Source organism: Cibotium barometz, chromosome 21, assembly GCF_041138505.1.
Source record: "Cibotium barometz isolate CiBa-2024 chromosome 21, ASM4113850v1, whole genome shotgun sequence".
NCBI classification, from domain to species: Eukaryota; Viridiplantae; Streptophyta; class Polypodiopsida; order Cyatheales; family Cibotiaceae; genus Cibotium; species Cibotium barometz.
Genome location: NC_141066.1, coordinates 3582944 through 3603650, shown reverse-complemented (window position 1 = coordinate 3603650; position 20707 = coordinate 3582944).

Genomic DNA, 20707 nt, shown 5'->3' with positions numbered 1-20707 from the left:
TAGAGACCAATTCCATCAATGGAAACACAATTTTGTGATGAGAACGATAGAGACATAATTCCAATCAGAGCTGCGACCCCAGTGCCTCCAAAAATAGAGAAACCAATTTTGCCAAGAAAAGAGGAATCAAAAATAGAAAAAAAGTCTTCCTCCAAAGAGCTAAAAATTATACCAATCAAGGCTTAAGTGCAAGTTTTGCACCAAGAATCTCCTCTGATGGTGGTGAAGACGAAGAAGGAGAAGTGTCGGACACTAAACACTTCTCAAAGAACTCCTTAAAAAGAGAGAAACTCTACTCAAAAGATCTAAGAAACCAACAAAGATTAGAGACAAAGCTCTACCAAGCCTCAACAATACTTATAATATGTAGAAGCCTTGAAGATAACTAGAGGAGGAGTTATGCACTATTTGGAAGGATCTAACAAAAAGACCTAGTATAAATGCCACGAAAATAGATCATAAAATAGCTGAAGTACTAGCCCATGATTACCCCTATGGTATGGTTTTAGTGGACTCCAAAAGACTCCCAAAGTCTAGACAGAGAATAGAAACAAAGACATAAAGTAAGGGAGGGTCAAGAAGGAGGCAGAGCCTTCAAGCATAACAACAATTGATCAAGAAGAGGACTCTAAACAAGTCCCCTCTTGATTCAAGAAGGGACTCTAAATAAGTCCCTTCTTGATTCAAGAATTATAAAGTGGAAAAAAAGAAGTGTGTTCTCCCCCACTACTAAAAAGTGAAAAACCCAAGGAACTAGGGGTGTCCTACGATGGTGGACAACAAGATGAAAAATAGGTGGATTTAGCATTGCCTAGGAAGGAGCCCAAATTGGTGTGGATCACCACATAGATTTAACCCACGAGGAGGAGACATAACTTATAGTTGTTCTCTAGGAATACAGAGATGTGTTTTCTTTGGAGCTATGCAAATTTGAAAGGAGGCCCTCCAAAGGTTTGCTAACACGTAATTCCTTTAGTGGATGGTACTAGGCCGGTCAAAAAAAGACCATATACATACAATGAAACCTATGCCAAGGCAACTAAGGATGAAGTCAACAGACTTATTAATGTGGTTTTCATTTGCAAGATTGAGCACACAAATTGGGTATCTTGCTAATCGTGATTGTGCCCACCAAGAAGAATGGTAAGATCCACGTATGTGTTAACTTAAAAAAAGTAAATACAGCCATGGTAAGAGACCATTACCTAATGCCATACACCAAACATATGCTTAAGAGAGTGGTGGTAGGAAAAGAAGCCTACAACTTCTTAGATGGATTTTTTGGGTACAACCAAGTATCCATAGAACCAAAGGACCAACACAAGACAACATTCACTATATAATGGGAAACATTTGCATATAAAGTAATGCTGTTTGGTTTAACCAATGAGCAAGCTGCATTTCAAAGTCTTATGTGTACATTGTACAAGGATTTACTAAGGAAATTCTTAGAGATCTTCATGGAAGAGCTCTGTGGGGCGAACTCAAAGTGGAGATAAAAGCACTACCCTATCTAAGGTTAGTGTTGGAAAGGTGCCAACAATATAGACATTACTTGAATCCTGAAAAGTGCGAGTTTATATGGTGAGAGAAGGTGTAATCCTAGGGCATGTGATGTCTAAATAAAAAATCTCCACAGATGAAGGAAAGATTCTAGTAATCATGGAACTCAAAACACCGAAAGAGGTCCACAGATTCATGGATCACATATGGTATTATAGATGCTTCATATTCATGTATGCAAAAATCTTGAGTGCTATATGTCCTATTAGTATGTTTTGTGTGGACTGAAGAGTGTGGAGGGTCATTCCATAAACTTAAGGAGGCCTCGATATAATGGCTCCGATTCTCAAAGCACCAAGGTGGGATGCCATCTTCCACATACATATAGATATATTAGCTTATATGATAGGATTCAACCTGGTGAGAAAAGAACATGTTCCTATTATTTATGCTAGTAGAAACTTCAACGATCTTGAGAAGAATTATATCACCATAGAGAGGGAAGGCTTGGCAATGGTTTCTGTAGTTAAAAAGTTTTGCCATTATCTTTTAGCAAATAAATTTATATTTTTTGTAGACCACCAAGCTTTTCTCTACCTTGTGAACAAATGAGTTTGCTTGAATTACTCGGTGGTATTACTTCCTCATGAGTTTGATTTCATGGTGTCAGTTTGCAAACAAAGGAACATCATATGTTAGAGTTGATCACTTATTCAAAATTTCCAACAAGGAGAGACCACAATAGGAGTCAAGGATGATCTTATAGATGTGTCCCTATTTCAAATAAGCTTAGTGACAAAGTAAAGTTATGAGATTACTGAGTATTTGAGCCGACTCTTCGATGATGCAATGGAATGTGTCAAATGTCGCAACAATGAGTGCCAACATTTCACCATTCCCCAATAAAAAGACTATGAGTGCCAACTCTTCGGTGATGCAATGTAATATGTCAAACGTTGCAAAGAGTGCCAACACTTCACCATTTCCTAATAAAAAGAGAATGCCTTTACAGCCATTCATGTCCGTAAGACCATTTGCCAAATGGGGGTAGCAACAAAGAAAATGGAATAGATGGGCAACGAGTTGTCTGCATGACTTGTAGAGCTTAGGAAACTCGATGAAGCAAGGCTACACTTAGTGGTGGGCATGTATGTCAAGAAAAAGAGATGAAAAAGGTGATTCCAATATCAAAACCAAGAGGTTCAAGGAAGGGGACCTAGTCTTGCTTTATAACCTCAAGAAAAACAAAAGGAAATTGAAGTTGAGAGGGATGGGTCCTATCAAGAGCTATGAACTGGCAGCACACCTAGAGACGCTTTGATGGAGTCTAGATGGAAGGAATCCTCAATGGGAGTAAACTTAGAAAGTATAATGGGCCCTTGTCCTATGAACAACTTCAAGAAAAGCAAAAATAGGAGGCTAAAATGAAGAGATAAGCCCAACAAGAAGCTAAAGCCTGGGCAGAAAAAGAAAAGCAAAGGAGAAATATTATACTTGTCTACATGGCTAAAATGCATAATGATCAAGAGGAACAGAGGTCAAACCTGCATGGCTTTAACCTCCTCTCATCCCCCATAAACACATAAAAACAATAGCCAAACTTGCTTTATTGGATATAAGAGCAGGAAAAAACTTAATGTCATATGTGAGACTTGGGTTTCGTTAGAAAAACCTACCCTTGATCCTACTTAAGCTCTCGTACAAACTGTCTCTGGCTTGTATAAAGATTAAGTTCCATATATCAATTCTTACCCCGTAGAAGGTAGTTTCTATGTTATGACTGTAGGTATGATGGTGGAAGAGATCGTCCTTAAAAGGGGATAATTAGACAAACATGACTGCAACATAGATTGGGTAGTGAGGACAGCTATAATCAAGCTCACACAATAGACTACTGTAAGCATTCTTCTTCTCATGGGATAGATCTCCACTAAGATCTAGAAGAGCCGAGATAGATATCTACTTAGATCCCAAAAAAATTAACGATGTTAGGTATGATCGATCTCTTAAGTGCAATTAACCATAAACTTAAAACCTCATCCAACCAACCTCCACCACATCCCATGAAAAAACCAAAAGCTAAATAGGTAAAAGTCCAACCAAAGGGGAAAAACTGTCACGGGACCCTTTTGTACTTCTTGAAGAATTTATTAAAAATCTCACAAATTACATCATAATTGAAACAAAGACTTGAATTGAAATTGATGATTAAATAATTTAGCATAACACAAGGCAAAAGAATTAGAATAACATCACCATCAAAAGTAAAGGATAGAGAATACCACACACAGTAAACTAGATTGGGTGCAATCTCCCCCCTCGAGTGTGTAGCTCCACTTCCACGACTTGAGTATTTAGAGAATTGTATTCATAAAAATAGCTCAAGGAGCTAAGAATAGACGAGCGTACAAATTGGGCTTGCGTATCCCACTTTTGGGGTATTGCTTTATATATTTTTAATCATATCAAAATCCCTAAGGTTTGTACATATAAAAACCTTTGCCCAAATATAATTTCTAGTAGGCCTTGTTACATAAAATAACTTTGTGCTCATTTTCACATATAATAATCTTGTGCACATTTGCAAATTCCATTAAGCCGATTCTTGCACACAATAAATCAAGCATATTTTTCTTCGATTATTAATTCATAAAAAATATGATAAAATATATACCTGTAAAATAATCCTCCCATTTGTTGAGGAAGCAACTATCCTCAGTTGTGTAAAAGAAAATGTTACAACAACAAAAATCTCGTGCGACACCTAAATTGGTGATCCTCGCACCCAATCATCAAATCATAAATAATAATATAAAATAATATGATATAGACAAGATCCCTTATGTGTGACACACACATTGCTCATCATCACCCATTTATGTAAACATATCCCAATTAATTACATAGTGTACAATTAATCCCAATATGATACATTGATAGGCACAAACACAACATATATTCACCACTTGTTTCACTATGATGAGAGTATTATTATGTATACATCATTTAGCATGGTGTGAGTTACCACTTGTTACACTCCAATGAGCATGGCACATCAGTTGCATAAACCACTTGTTTCATGATCGTGTGCAGTTGTCAAGCATAGTCCACTTGTTTCACTTGACCACAGTACAGTTGCCAAGCATGGCACTACTTGTTACACTTTAACAACATACACCCGTCAAGAATGGTCTCAAGCTATGCCAATACCACTAGGTAATTAGTATTTAATGTGGAGTCACCCATGTTACCACTTCACTAGGATGGCACACTAGCATCCAGGTGTCCCTGTACAACTAAAGGGTGGACATTATGCCTCCTGCTTGGATAAGCAACTGACCTCAGATGCTTGTTTGCTTATGTGAGCAAAGGAGATCAATTGTCATATACTATATAAATTCAAGTATGTTCCCTAACAAAATACATTATATCAAGGACTTCTATATGTAATAAATTCTAGTGTCCCATACCACCAGAAATTATCCCACACAGATGTAGTGATAAGTATGCATCGGAATCCTTCACACAGGATTAATCTCGTGTCCTATACCACAAGACTAATGCATAGTGAAAAATTCATAAAGTATAATTCAAGATGGAAGGGCCAGTTCCTTCAAGAAGTTCTACTTTTGATGCATAAAAACTCTCCTTGAGTTTACCAAAAAGTGTTAAATAATCAAATGCAGTAAATATGTTACCTCAAGAGTCTGAGTAGTCATCGTGGTATTCTTCTTCTTCATTATCGATCATATTGAGTATTAATGAAATAAACTTTGACTTCCGTGGATAATTCGATGCGATGTGTCCAATCTTGTTACACCTATAATACTTCTTTGAATCATGTTTATTAGTCTTTTGTGAATCATCTATCTTAGTGTTAATACCTGTGTTATGGTCATTAAGAGATATGTCAAATGATTTTGGAGAGGTTTTAGGGTTCAAAGATGTTGATGCCAAGGTTTGGGGAGTTATTGTTTTCTTAGGAAAACCATTTTTCTTTTCATAATTCAAGGCTAGAGAAATAGCTGAGCTAAGAGAATGTGGTCAAAACATATTTACATCAGATTGAATTGTAGGTTTTAAACCTGCTCTGAACTTTCTTCTTTGATCCTTGGTGCGAACCTTCTTGATTACCTACATTTGTAATAAAGTTTGCCAAAACCTGTTCACATAAGTTGATATATTTTTTGTGTTAAGCTGTCTAAATGTAGACCATCATTGTCAAGTCTTAGCTTTGAATTGTGAAGGTAAAAAATGTTGAAGGTCTATGTTTACCTTGTTTGATCACATTCCACCATAAGGCAGCACTTTCGATCAAGTGATTACAAGCACATTTAATTTTATCCTTTTCTGAGAACTTTTTGCCAGAGAAATAATCATCAAGTTGGCTAATCCATGCACTAAGAACTTGTGCATCCTTCTTGCCATCATAATTTTGGAAAGTGAATGCCTTTCGGCTAATTCGTGAGTCTTTCCTAGAATTTTGAGCACACAAGGTAGCTTCAACAGTGCATCTAATATTATCACTTTCCTCCTCATCTGAGTCAAAAGAATTGGAAGAATCACATTTGCATTTGGCACGCTTGACTTGACTCTCTAATTTGCGTCGAAGTTCTCGTTCACTAGCAATTTGTTCTTGAAGTGCTAAGATTTGTTCTTGTACCGTGGGTGGTGTGGGTAAAGTAGCCATTGCAACTAAATTAAGATGGAGAGTTTTAACTTATAAATCAGTCCAAAATGATGGGTTCAATTTCGTCCTTTAAAAGATTTGAGATTTTTGAATTTCTTTCTAAATTGTTGCCTTTTGTGGGGAGTGATGAATTCTCTCAAAAAGTCTTCTTTTGAAGTGATGAGGATAGGCTTTATAAAATTTTAAAGCCTTTTAACAAAAATTTACTTTAAAAAAAGCTATGGGGTTTCTCTCTTCTCTAAGAGAAATTATGAAGTTTCTTTCTTGAATTTTTGGTCACAAAGATGTGCTAAAAAGAGACAAAGGTAGATGGGATAAGATATATATATATATTTAAAGCCTTTTTTATATAAAGCTCATCAAAGCTTTATTATTAAAGCTTAACAAAGCTTATGTCTAAATAACCAGGCAGCTTTATTAGTAAAATCTTACAAAGCGTTCGTGGAGCAATTCAGCGCAAGATTTTGCGCAGCACCAGCTGACTAAGATGATAACCAGTTGCCGTAAAAGGAGAGGAGTGAAGAAGAAAATAAGTAAATAATTATATATATATATATATATATATATATATATATATGTGTGTGTGTGTGATTTTTACTTTTCCCTCTTCCTTGAAATCGGCACAATGTGCTATTTCTTCATGGGAGGTTAATTTTAAAATCCTTGAGTTGCAGGATTTATATTAACCCTCCATTATACAAATTGAGTAGTTAATGGGTTTCGCAATTTTGAGATCAGAGATTTGGCCTCCTCAATTTGCTAAGTTGATTCGCACGGACGGATTTTAAAGAGGATTAGTGTCGAGGAAGGTGGTTTTGTGGTTTTGAGAAACCCACTAATGGTTTTCCACCTAGCTTTACCCTTGTGGCAATAGATTGATAGGGATTTGTTGTCCAATGGTTAAAGACAAGCCTTCTTTCAACCATACATAAACATAAACGTATTGTTCTTCAAATTAAATTTAAAATTTTACCAAAATCACCTTTGTCTTTGTCTCTTTCACCTCTTTGTCCACAAGTCTTTGACTCCTTCAAGAAGATTAAATTAAACCAAAGCTCTGATACCACTTTCACCGGACCCTTTTGTACTTCTTGAAGAATTAATTAAAAAACTCACAAATTACATCATAATTGAAACAAAGACTTGAATTGAAATTGATAATTAAATAATTTAGCATAACACAAGGCAAAAGAATTAGAATAACATCACCATCAAAAGTAAATGATAGAGAATACCACAAACAGTAAACCAGATTGGGTGTAATCTCCCCCCTTAAGTGTGTAGCTCCACTTCCATGAATTGAGTATTTAGAGAATTGTATTCATAAAAATAGCCCAAGGAGCTAAGAATAGATGAGCGTACAAATTGGGCTTGCTTTTCCCACTTTTGGGGTATTGCTTTACATATTTTTAATCATATCAAAATCCCTAAGGTTTGTACATATAAAAACCTTTGCCCAAATATAATTTTTAGTGGGCCTTGTTACATAAAATAACTTTGTGCACATTTTCACATATAATAATATTATGCACATTTTCACACAATAATCTTGTGCACATTTTCACATTCCATATTAAGCCGATTCTTGCACACAATAAATCAAGTATATTTTTCTTCGATTATTAATTCATGAAAAGTTAACAAAATCATCTCATTGTGCTCAAGGACCATGCATTAACAAGTCACACCAAAGCAAATATAGATTCCCAAAAGGCAAGATAAGGGGAAAGCTAAGATAGAGCACACATGGACTATGGAAGAGCAAGAATAGCTTCAAGACAAAATACAAGAACTACCATTTTCTTTAGCTCTACCAAAATCACATCAGTGCTACCTATTTTGAAACCACTAATGAGCATAGACCAAAGATTATCCCATCATAAGGAAGCTCAAGAACCATTAAAGCCTCATTCTTGGGTAGAATAACACCCTTAACTAAAATAACAAAGCCAAATTTATAAGGAATAACAATAAGTGAACACCATCAACGTTAAGTCGCCCAATGGCCAAAAAACGCCTGAGGAATTAGAGTCAAGATTTAGATTGCAAATGGTCAAAATAATCCCAAGCATAGTTCCTTAGGGAGTGACATCACTGGTACATCAGTGCACAATTCTTTTTTTCACAAGTCAACTTGCTTGTGTTGGAGAGAGAAGTATATGAGTTCAGCGAGTTGCCTATGGGAGATACGGTAGGCATAAGAGTCCAGTCAAACTAAGTTGCGGCATAGTTAAGTCCTTAAAATATACAAAAAAGCATAGTAGGAAAACTTTTAGTAAACCTTGCTATCAGAAGCCTAAGCCCCTCCGCTCACAACTTTTCTTGCACTGCATGCTTATTCAAAATGTTATTTTTAAATCATTTAGGAATTGATAAATGTATTAAGGACTCTTTTATTCACTGGTCTCCCAAGCACTTGCAAAATGCCACATCACTCATGCAAAAAACTCACAGGCTATAAAACCTCAACATCGAAAGGCCATGGGGATCCTCAATGAGTGTCTTGCATGTCATGACAAAAACTGCATTAAGCATGACTAGGACAGTAACACAATATGGTGTGGCATTAAGCAGAAAAACTTGTTGGGACCTAGGCACCTGCACTTGAAAATTTCCAAGGGTAAATTCTTGGATCGTAACAATCCAACTCTTAAATGATCCTACTTCATGAATCATCACTCTGACTTTAGGATCATCTATTTCTTGGATCACCTGGCATCTAGAATCATCAAGATCCTACTTCTTGAATTACTCAATTTTCTAGATTATTTGCTTCTTAGATCAGCCAGCTGACTCTACTGCGTGATTTCCTATCCAACTCAAAGGATCGTCAATCCAACAATATGCCATGTCATCAACTTAGTATATAATACAACTTCCACAAATTTGACCCTATTATCTCTCCATAGAAGACCCAACTTCATCACCCCCATGCTGCTCAACTCAGATCCTTTGTCTAAGGTAGGCACTATATCATTGATCTAGTATTAGTTACTGTGTGTGATCAAGTAGAGATCTTGTGTAAAAGCATAGACCCATGTAGTTTAGGTTGAAAACATCACGGGCATAGCAGGTTGTGTGTGTAAATAGTGAAGTACCTTATGGTGGCAAGTGAACGCATTTGCGCAAATCAGTGAGACACTCAACAAATAGTAGGGCAAACCAAAAGGTTAGGTTCCCCTTTTGGCCATACCAAAGTATGCCTGTACATATACATATCATTGGCCACACGAATAGATGGAAAGTAGAATCACTGGTGGATATAGATCGATCTGACTCACAGGTTGCCTACATAAAAGGATTGCTTACAAGGTTGGATCACTAGAGGTACAAAATCAATCCAACTCAAGATCACTAGCAAGGCTAAACCATTGACCTAGTTAGATCGCTAAGTTGGTTAGATCAAAACGATCCCACATACAGTCATTCAAATGATCCTAGAAAATAAAGAGTTAATTACAATTTGGCATGTATGCCCATTGATGCAAGGATTAAAACAGTAAGTTGTGAATGTGTATGCCTTTACATTTAATTATCAGTGAAGCTCTCCATAGCTAAGTACAATACTTGTACAACTAATCAAAATGACTATAGGCGCCCCTATAAACAAAAGGGAAAGGCAAGAAGATGGTCAAGGAGGAGAGCCAAGGGCTCCTGCTTGCGCCCCACATGCCTCATGGAGCTCTTTAGAGCTAAGGAGAGCTACTTGGAGGCTACAAGCCTTAAATCTATGGGCGGCACAATCCTAAAGTTTTAATTCTCGGATCTGCTGACCTTTACATATTCAGTGGTGGTGGCAACTCCAACACCAGAATGCCACAGACAAGCATTAGAGAATGTTTCCATAGGATAAACAAGCCAATAAAAAAGCCTACGTGTTTTAGAATGAACAAGCACAAGTTACACTAGGAGGATGTTATTACCCCATCTAGTCATGCCATGCAGGCTATACTACATATACTTGTCCTTTTATTAGCCACGTTGTAGAACCTAGGTGGATGTAGGGCTACTCTGCACATTTAATAGAGATCATCTATGCCCCAATCCCATTCATGCAAGAGAAAACTAGGTAGAGTTAATCTTTGCATAAATCAAAATGGTGTTAGCACTAAAGAACTGGAAGGACCCTTACCTAGGAATAGCACCCTTATTCACATAGGTCATCTACCAAGCCACAAACTCATTGGACTAGCTTCTACCACCACTTGGCAAAGCAGCAACCAACAGTAAGTGCTAGTTCTTAGTAGAAGACATCTCCCATAGAAAAGACAAGAGACCCAAAGATGACCCCATTGAACAATCACAGCCCAAGAAGCCCAAATTTTCTATTGATGAGTAGGGCAATATAACCATGGAATCATGATCAAATAAGAAGCTAAAATAGAAGCAAAAAAGGGTGCCCAATAGGAAATAGAGAAGGGTAAAGACCAGGTCAAAAAAAGGTAAGGCGACCAACACCAGGGTAGAAGAGCATCAATAAATAGAACAATAATTTTTAAAAAAATGGCAAATAGACAGCTTAGTTTGCTAGCAAATGAAGATGTAAATTATTTAGTGGTGCCGAGCCTGATTGTGTGTAGAAAATATCATTTACAATACACTCTAACTTTAGCAATCACACGTAGCTAAAATACAGATGTATGAGAATGCCTTAAAGGATACACAAGATGTAGGGCAAAAACACATGCAAGAAGCCAAGACCCTTCATGTTGAATAGATTTTTCTTGAAGATGACATACAACAGTTAAGAACGGAGGTGGAATTTGAAGAGAAGGAATCTTTAGAGATCACACACAAGATAGTCCTACTTGAAAACCATCTGGCTAGATCCAACAATATGATCTAGTAGAAAGTATTGATTATGAGCAAGTGTAGTGCCGACCTTGCAAAAGAATAATCCATATGAGATATAGGCTAAAGTAGACATAATGTAAGGGACCCTATAGCAGAACACTAAGGATATAATGATGCATCCACAGGTCAATGATGACCACATAAGGGCATTGAAGGAGGAGTTTTAAATTCTTAAGGATGCTTAGAAATAGGCCAGAGAGCCTTTCACCATCAACACTCCTATTAATAGTCATGAGGAAAGGGAAGAAACCTTAAAGTATGTAGCATTGATGCTCTCTAACCTCCTATGTGACAATGAGAACCCTTGCACAACAAAATGAAGTTAATACAATATAGCTTGGGCCTGCTGGAAATTGGGGGCCACTTCTCAGGAGGTCACCCATCCCAATAGTGTTTACACCACTATGCGCTTCATCCCCACCACTCTATTCCCTTCCAAGCTGCAAAAATTGGTGGAGGAGGGATGATAATGGCCCTAGTCTTCTATTATTTATGTATGATCTCATTATCTTTGGTGGAGGAGGGATGATAATGGCCCTAGTCTTCTATCATTTATGTATGATCTCATTATCTTTGGCACTATGCATGTGGTATGTAGACGGCCAGCCATGACCTTCCAACACCCTCCCTCGATGGCCAGGACGTAGGGTACCTAGAAGCTCTACGATACGGCTCAGAGATTTGCCTAATCTCATAGAGATGTCACTCGGCTATTCTAGTATATGCCCGCCTGATAATGATTACCCCGGCATACCATCATGATGCAGCCATCCTTATGGTCTAATCTATGCTGCAAAGTCATCTTTCCAAGAAGGAGTGTTCTTCTCATCATTGAAGGAGAGTCGGGATAGAACTCTACAAGTAGGTCCCATGGAGCGGTAAGTGCAATCATCCATAAACTTAAGGCCTCCACCCTTACCAAATCCCTTAAATAAAAAGTAAAGGAGCCAAAAGCCCAACCAAAGGAGGACAAACTTAGTCAAAAACCAAGGAGGCACCACATGAGAAGATAAAGGCCAATACCAATACTTCCAATCTTACTACCTCAATTCCTTAAAAAGCCCCCCCCAGAGACCAAATGCTGAAAATGGGATCACAAACCAAAATGAAGGAAAGATCTGAGTCATTATAGAACTTGAGAGACCAGAAAGACCAAAGGCTATCCAAAGATTTATGGAACATATAAGGTATTAGAGAACATTTATACTCATGTATGCAAAAATTGCTAGACCTCTATATGCCATGTTAGTCTATTTTGTATGGACAAATGAATATAAGGAGGCATTCCATAAGCTAAAGCAATCTATGATCTTAGCTCTAATTCTAAGAGCACCAAGATGGGATATTATCTTCCATGTGCACAACACTGATGCATCCTCTTATGACATAAGATGGATACTAACTCAATTGGGAGAGAAAAGAACATGGATTTGCCAGTAAAAGTAGTTGAATGAGCCACAGGGGAACTATACAACCATAAAGAGAGGGTTTGTTGATGGTTAATACTGTGAAGAAGATTTTCTATTATCTTTTTGCAAACAAGTTTGTATTTTATGTTGACCATTAAGCGTTACTCTATCTAGGTGTAACAAATTGTGCACTACGAGGTGGATCACAAGGTTACTATTGGAGTTTGATGTTAATGTCTTAGTAAAGGGCTAACATATGTAAGAGATTACCGTATGTCAAGGATCTTGAGTGGAAAGCCACCAATGGGAGGATTTGAGGATGATTTTTTGACCACTCCTCTATTCCAAATCAGCTTAGTGTCACGATGGAGATATAAGATTACTCAGTCCTTAAGCCATAGATTCCCAATAGGAGGAATCAATGTCCTTAAAAAGGAAGAGACAATTAGTCAAGATAACAGTCCCCTACATGCTTATCCTATGGCAACTTTATAAAAAAGAGAGAGATGATATCCTGAGACTCTATGGGTATAAGGATGAGTATGTTGATATTCTTAAACACAATCACATAGGGGTTACTGAAGGGCACTTTGGGAGTGAAATCACTTCCTGTAAGGTCCTCTATGATAGATTGTAGTGATTGAAACTCTATGAAGATGCCATAGATCATGTCAAAAGATGTAACAAGTGTCAAGGCTTCAATATACCCCAACAAAGAGATAGGATGCCCTTAATCAATCATGTATGTCAGACCATTGTTAAATAGGGAATGGATTTTGTTGGACCCCTTTAGACCTACTACAAAAAGCACTCGATCATGATATACCATCATGGCTATGGATTATGTAATGAAATGGGCTAAGTCTAGGGCCATAGTCAAAGCTGACATCAAGATGACTACAACAAGTTTTACTATGATAATGTCATCAACACAAGGTTTGGATGTCCCCTAGAACTCATAAGTGATCAAGGGAATCATTTCTTAAATGATATGGTAGGAGTTTCTATTAGAAGAATTTATGGTTATCCACCATAAGTCTTCCCCTTATTATATTTATAAACAAATAGAGAAGCTAAGAGTAAAAACAAGGTCTTATGTGAGTAGTGCTCTCAAAAATAGTTGAAGCTTCTAGGACAAGCTGGGAACAAAAAACTTTCATCAATCTTATGGGCATATCAAACCACCTACAAAATGCCAACAGAGACTACACCTTTCAATTTGGTCTTCAGACTAGATGCAATTCTTCCTATGGAATTCATGATCCCAACCTTGAGGATGGCACAAATAAAATGGACTGGCCATTAGTTATTTAAACAACTCGTAGAACTTGAAAAAAAGATGAGGCCATGTTACACTCATTGGTGGGCATGTATGTTGAAAAGAAGAGAAGAAAAAGATGGTTCAATTCGAACATTAAGACCAAGAAGTTTAAGGACATGATGGACTTGGTCTTGCTTTATAACCCCAAGAAAAACAAACAAAAAATCAAGTTTAGAGAAATGGGTCCTTTTAGGATCTATGAACTAACTTTGAAAGGAGCTGTCGATCATGTTTCAAAGCTAGATCTCTCCCAAATCATCGGGAGCTCACCATATATGCCTTCCACTTGACAGTTGAGCTACAATGCCCATTTCTGTGTCCAAGAAACCATATCGGGTTCCTAGAGCAAGCTTTAAGTGTTTGATCTTTTGTATTAGATAATCCTCCATTACCATAGCTTGTACTTTCCAAATATTAGGAGTCATGGAGTCCACTAGACCCCATTCATACTAGGAAATGTTTGGGCTAGTGCCACTCCCCTTGCCGACCCTCCGGATGGCACCTGGATGGCTTCATTCTCCAAGATGGTGGTCACCCTCTTGATTCTCAGCTTGACAAGGGACATCCGCTCGGTCACTTTGGAGGATGGTCCATGTTAACCACTTTTGTTAACATAATTTTTCAAGCGTGGTTACGCTTCTTGTAATCTATCATTATGTAACCGCGCAAAGAGCTTATTGGAAAAAGATATATGGGATGACCGAGCTTACGACTTGTGTAATGCCTATCATGGAATGATCTAGATGTACATAGAGCTAGGAAGCCAATTTTGGCCCCCCAATTGTAAGTGGGCAGCTGGCCATTGTAAAAAGTGAGCTCATGTATATAAATGATTTTATGGAATATGAAAAGGGGATAATCCCATTTGTCACAATTGAGTCTTGCTCTCTCTCTCTCTCTCTCTCTCTCTCTCTCTCTCTCTCTCTCTCTCTCTTGTGTTTATGATTGCATGCTTGTCTTTGTGAATGCTTGCTTACTTGATTGTGGTGTATGCATGGAGTGGATGGTGTAGTCTAAGATTCTCTTCTCTTCTCCCTTCTCTTGTGTTTCTCTTAAGATTCCTCTTTTATGCGCATTGGCATTGAGTGGAGGTAGAGATTTCCATAGCTTCCTTCTTCCTTGCTCATTACCTAGCTTATAGATCTCCATTTGAGTGACACAAGTGAAGGTGGAGTGAGCCCTACTAGCGGCCTCACATAGGGGAGTTAACCCTCATTAGGGTTTGCTAAATGAAAGTCTCCAAATCGGCCCTTGCATGGCATTATTCTCCTCTTATCTCCCTCTCTTGTGCAAGGTAGTATGTTTTGGTTAACATATTTGGCACCGCTGCTAAGGATGAGCATTTAGTGTAGGGTCCTCCATACATTTCACTCGCTAGAGCCATCACATTGCTCGGTTAGAGTGCAAATCCATTGGTGGTTGCATGTTGGATGTGTTTCTTTGCTTGTTGTTTGATTTTGTTTACTCTTACCACCATGGAGCAATGGAGATCAATGGAGCATGAGGAGTGTCCTTCTTCATCGGATGCAAGAGACACAAGTAGGTTATTCTTGAGATTCATGCAATTTTTGGTTTTGTTCAATATTTGTTAAGTTTTATAAAATTAGCTTAATCCTCTAATTAATCTCACGTAGTTAGGTTTTCTTAGGCATTCTGGGCATCATTGGGTAGCTAGAGACTAGCCTTTAGCCACGCTCGTGTCAAGCGTACATGTGTTCTTTCATTTTCCACATGCGCACGTCTGTTCCTTCCTTTAGCCACGCTCGTGTCTTCCTGGAAGCGTACGCTCGTTCTTTCATTTTCCACATGCGCACATCCATTCCTTTCTATAGCCATGCCCATGTCTTCCTGGAAGTGTATGCCGGTGTCATCTTTGCCATGCCCGTTCCACTCGCTTACCCTGCGGGAAGCATATGCCGGTGTCCTCATCTGAGCATATGCGCCTATCTTCGACATATGAATCACCTTGGGTTCAATTTTTTTTATTTTTAGCACATTGCTTGGGGAAGCTTGGAGTAAGGCATATGAATCACCTTGGGTTCACCTTCCTGGAAGCGTACACCCGTTCTTTCATTTTCCACATGTGCATGTCCATTCCTTCCTGTAGCCATGCCCATGTCTTCCTAGAGCATACGCCCGTGTCATCTTTGCCATGCTCGTTCCACTCCCTTGTTACTTTTTATTTTTAGCACATTGCTTGGGGAAGCTTGGAGTAAGGCATATGAATCACCTTGGGTTCACCTTCCTGGAAGCGTACACCTGTTCTTTCATTTTCCACATGCGCACGTCCGTTCCTTTTTGTAGCCATGCCCATGTCTTCCTAGAGCATACGCCCGTGTCATCTTTTCCATGCTCGTTCCACTCCCTTGTTTTCCAGGAAGCGTACGCCAGTGTCCTCATTTGAGCGTATGCGCCTGCCTACCTTCGGCATATGAATCACCTTGGGTTCAATTTTTTTTATTTTTAGCAAATTGCTTGGGGAAGCTTGGAGGAAGCCATATGAATCACCTTGGATTCAATTTTTTTGATTTTTAACGCACTGCTTTTTCATGTGAAAAACCAATCTATGAGCTTTTATCATTTTTTCCAAAAAAAACATACAAACAAAAAATATAAATATATTGTTTGAGTCATTCTAAGAAATTGATTATCTTAATCATAGTTGGAATGTTCATTTAAACTACACTTTTTGAGCAGGAAAAATTAAGATGTAGGCCATCAAAATCAGAAATCTCATTTAATTTTTGGTTTTTCATGCCTGCGATTATTTCACACAACCGTGAAAAACTATATATTTTCATGCCGACAAAAAGTTTTGAAAATCACATAGTAAAATGTGGGATTACTTTGGAAAAGAATAGAAAATCTTATCCTAACAATCTTATCCTCTTATCCATAAAAGATCTTGGTGTAAAAAACTAGAGTTTTTCACGGTCACATGAAGATCTCAAGTTTTTCGCGCATGAAAAACCTCAAGATAATCATGCCATAAATATCTTAAAAAATTCATGTCGAAATATTTTAAACAATTGAGGATATTGATCGTCTAAATTCAACACACAAGTGATTTTGATACAAAAGCGTAGAAAACTTGAGGATATTGAGAGGTCCATATGAAATATATTGATCATCCAAATTCACCACAAGTGATTTTAATATTGCACATATCATACGGACTATACAGAATAGAAAAGAACAATACTGCCACATAAATACCACATATACAATCCATTCCAACAATGTGCAGACCATATGGGGACCATACAAACAATGCTTAAATCTCATTTATAGCATTTAAATTGACCACTTACAAAGCACATTTACAGCCACACAAGTGGACCATCTAGTCCATAAAGACCAGAGGGAATATACGGACCATCTATGATATACACACCATAAGGATAAACGGCCACCACCCCACATGGAATATAGACCATAAAGACTAGAGGGAATATACATACCATCTATGCTATACATACCATAAGGATAAACGGCCACCACCACACATGGAATATAGACCATATAGATCACACATGGAATATACTAAGATCACATGCATCCCATTCCAACCATACATGCTAGAATAGGATGATAAACATAGAAAGAGCTCGAGCAACCCGTCTCCTGATATACACCCCACACGGACCACATCAACTGTATAGGCCTCAAGCACCTAATCGATAACATATGCAACACCAAAATGACACTGAGCATATAAACATATCATCGAGAAGCTTTTTTTGACTAATGTGAGGACCATATCGACCATACTAAGCATGTTGAGATAATGCCTGACAAAATAACCCATTCCGATGAGGTATAGCTCACATGGACCAAGATGAGCACACCATGAGAGATCCAAGCACATGGAGATCACGTAGAACCTGTTTTGTCCAATACAAATCACATGGACTATACAGAGCATACCTTAAGGGGGACCAAGCATATCAAGGTCACATACAACTTGACTATATGTGTGGTGTATTGACCGTATAAGCCATATGGGGATAATGATAACCATATAAAAATCATATACAACCCATTGCCACCTTCTTATATGAACCATAAAAGCTATATGAACCCAATTATGGGCTATACTAAGCACACACAACAAGTGTTTGAGGAGAGATGTCGATACTATAGGCTATGCCTACACCCAGATAAGTGTAAATTTATGGTTGGGCATGGGAGAATCTTAGGTCATGTGGTGTCCAAAAATGGAATAATAACTATAAGGTCCCTCCTACCCATGTAAAAAGGAAAATGTTAAATAAAATAATTTTCTCCCAAAAATAATAAATTGTGTATTATTGGAACAAGTTAAAATGTGGAATGGAATGTGCACATGGGGAAATTGCTCAAAAAAATATAAACGCCTTTGTAAAAGTCTTGAGATGTAAAAGCCTTTGTAAGACACATGTTCCTTATAGGATTCTCATCTAGTGGAGCCCCATGAATCCCTATTATGTAAAAATATATAACCTCAAGTGAGAGGAAGGTGAGACCATGTGCATGGCTACATTGTTAGAACCAAATATTTCCATATGAGAGATGTAGCAATCCCTAAGAAAGGCTAGATGATTTATCGCTCATTGAGATTGATTCATGATTGGCCTTAAGAGCAAGAGGCTTCAAGATCATCTGTATAGGACTAGGCAATATGTCTACAACTTACAAGACCTAGTAGATAATCTCCACAAGATAGGTATGTAGAAGTCATCTACCCAAACAAAGTGTCACGTAGGCTGTAACGCCTGTGATGACCGACGGCAGACCGGATGGCTATATCCGGGGTTCAGTGGGAGAGGACGCCCATGCGGAGTCATGGGTGGCCAGGCTAGTGTGGACGGCAGGCCACACACTATATAGCCTGGGGGATGAGGGGCAATCCTCATTCTTCCTCTATGGCTGGGTGGTGAGCCAGAGGCCATCCCCTCTTGTGGTAATGCCCGTAGCGGCGTTACGGATATGTAACACTGGTATCAGAGCGTGGTTCAAGGGAATCGTGAGAGCCCGCGCATGAACGGGGGACCGGAGCCCACTCGATGGTTTTCATCCACAATCTTCTCACCCTTATCTCGAATGGAGGGTGTGGAGGGAGGCAGCCATGGAAGAATGGAGGGGAAGAACTCTCTCTCTCTCTCTCTCCCCGTCACACACACGAAGGAGTATCGCAGGTAAGCAATTTTTGTAAGCGATTGAATTTTTCTGAATTGAATATCTATTTTGAAATTTGTTTCAACTGTGTGCGGGGGAAGTGGAAGGGGCGAAGAGCAGCCCCATTGTCTGCTAAAGCTTCGTTGAAGCTTGTGTGTGGGGGAGCGAAGACCACCAGCCCACGATGCTGTGAATAGACCACGTCGTGGGGGCGTAGAACCCTGAAGCTGCTGTTGAATGGCCGAATGGAGGGTTGACCTACGCTATCTGCCCGTTGACCTGCGTGTGGGGGTGAACGCAGCCCAGGCGAAGATATTACCACGGGCGGGCGAAGACCAGCCCCACCATTGCAAGTACGGGCTTGTTTTTTCCAAAGCGAACAGAACTTCGCTGGTGTTGTTGGGCGGGTAAATGGCGACTTGCGCTGTGTGAAGGAGGGCGCTTCTGGTTGTGCTGCCAGCCAGGCCAGCCAGCCTAGGCGACGGCGGCGGCGGCGGCCAGCCAACGCCGGCCAGCCAGGGGCGGCGGCGGCCAGCTAGCGCTGCAGGCGGCCAGAAAAAGGAGACAAAAAAAAGGAAAAAAAAAGAAAATAGTTAAAAACCATTTTTTTTCTTTTAAATATATTTTTATTATTCATTTTTATGAAATTAAAAATGAAAAATTCAAACAAACGCTCTCTCACGGCTGGTGAGGAAAATAATTCCTGCAGGAAAGTTAATCCTGGCAAGGCACAGCCTCTCGACAATTTTTAATTTTGTTATGAAGACTCTGGGAGCGTAGCCTCGCCAGATTTCATTTTACACTTTTGCGAGCGTCGTCTTTGTTCGGACAAATTTGTGTTTGTTCTGTAGTGACAAACAAATGTGTTCTTCTGTAGACACCCCACAAAACAAACCCAACACGGTCGTCGTGCCGTGTGGCCGTAGTGCCTGTTTTCCACGAAAGAGACCCACCGCACACGGCCGTAGCGCCGCGTGCTAAGAGAGACAAATCCCACAGCCGTAGTAGTGCCGAGTCCTTTGAGAGAGACGTTCTATGGCCGTTGTGCCTAGTGAACACGTCTATGACCGTAGCACCTCGAGAATAACACATGTGGTGATCACACATTTGGTTCGGAGAGACTAAATGAAAGCGGAGCATACACTTAGTATTGACCATCAAAGTCATGTAGTTTAGCTATAGTGTAAATGTGAAACCGCGGTGTGTTTACTTGGGCTAAGAAGACCGGCAATGGCGTCAGTTGTGCCCAAATTAGACGGAGTGCTTATCACGAGAAATCAAGGAAAGCCTAATTGAGCCGTAGTGCTCATAACCCTTCACAATCTTTTAACAGATGCTCGAAGATTGTGATAAACTTTGGCAAATGAGAACCATGTACAAGCGTAGTCTTGATGTGGTTATGCCTTGTGTCCAAACAAGTTGCTTACTGTTTGTAGCAACAAGAGAGCTTTGGCCCGTAGAGGCAAGCTGGCCCTTGTTGGTAGTAACAAGATAGTGTCACTACTTGGGCCTAGAGATTGGTGACTAGTTTGATTTAGTCACGTGATTGCCTGGTAAAAGTAATCCCTAAGGTGTGTATCACTTGGGATAAAGGGGCTAGCAGTGTTGCTAGCAGTACTCAATTTGGTTTATCTAGGAGTATTAATCTGAAGGATTAGCGTACGCCTAGATAATAATAGCAGATTTAGGATTGATTTGTACAAATCAAAGATAAATCTGAAAGGGTATAGTCTTGAGATGTAATGCTCAATGCCCTTATACAATTTGATCGAA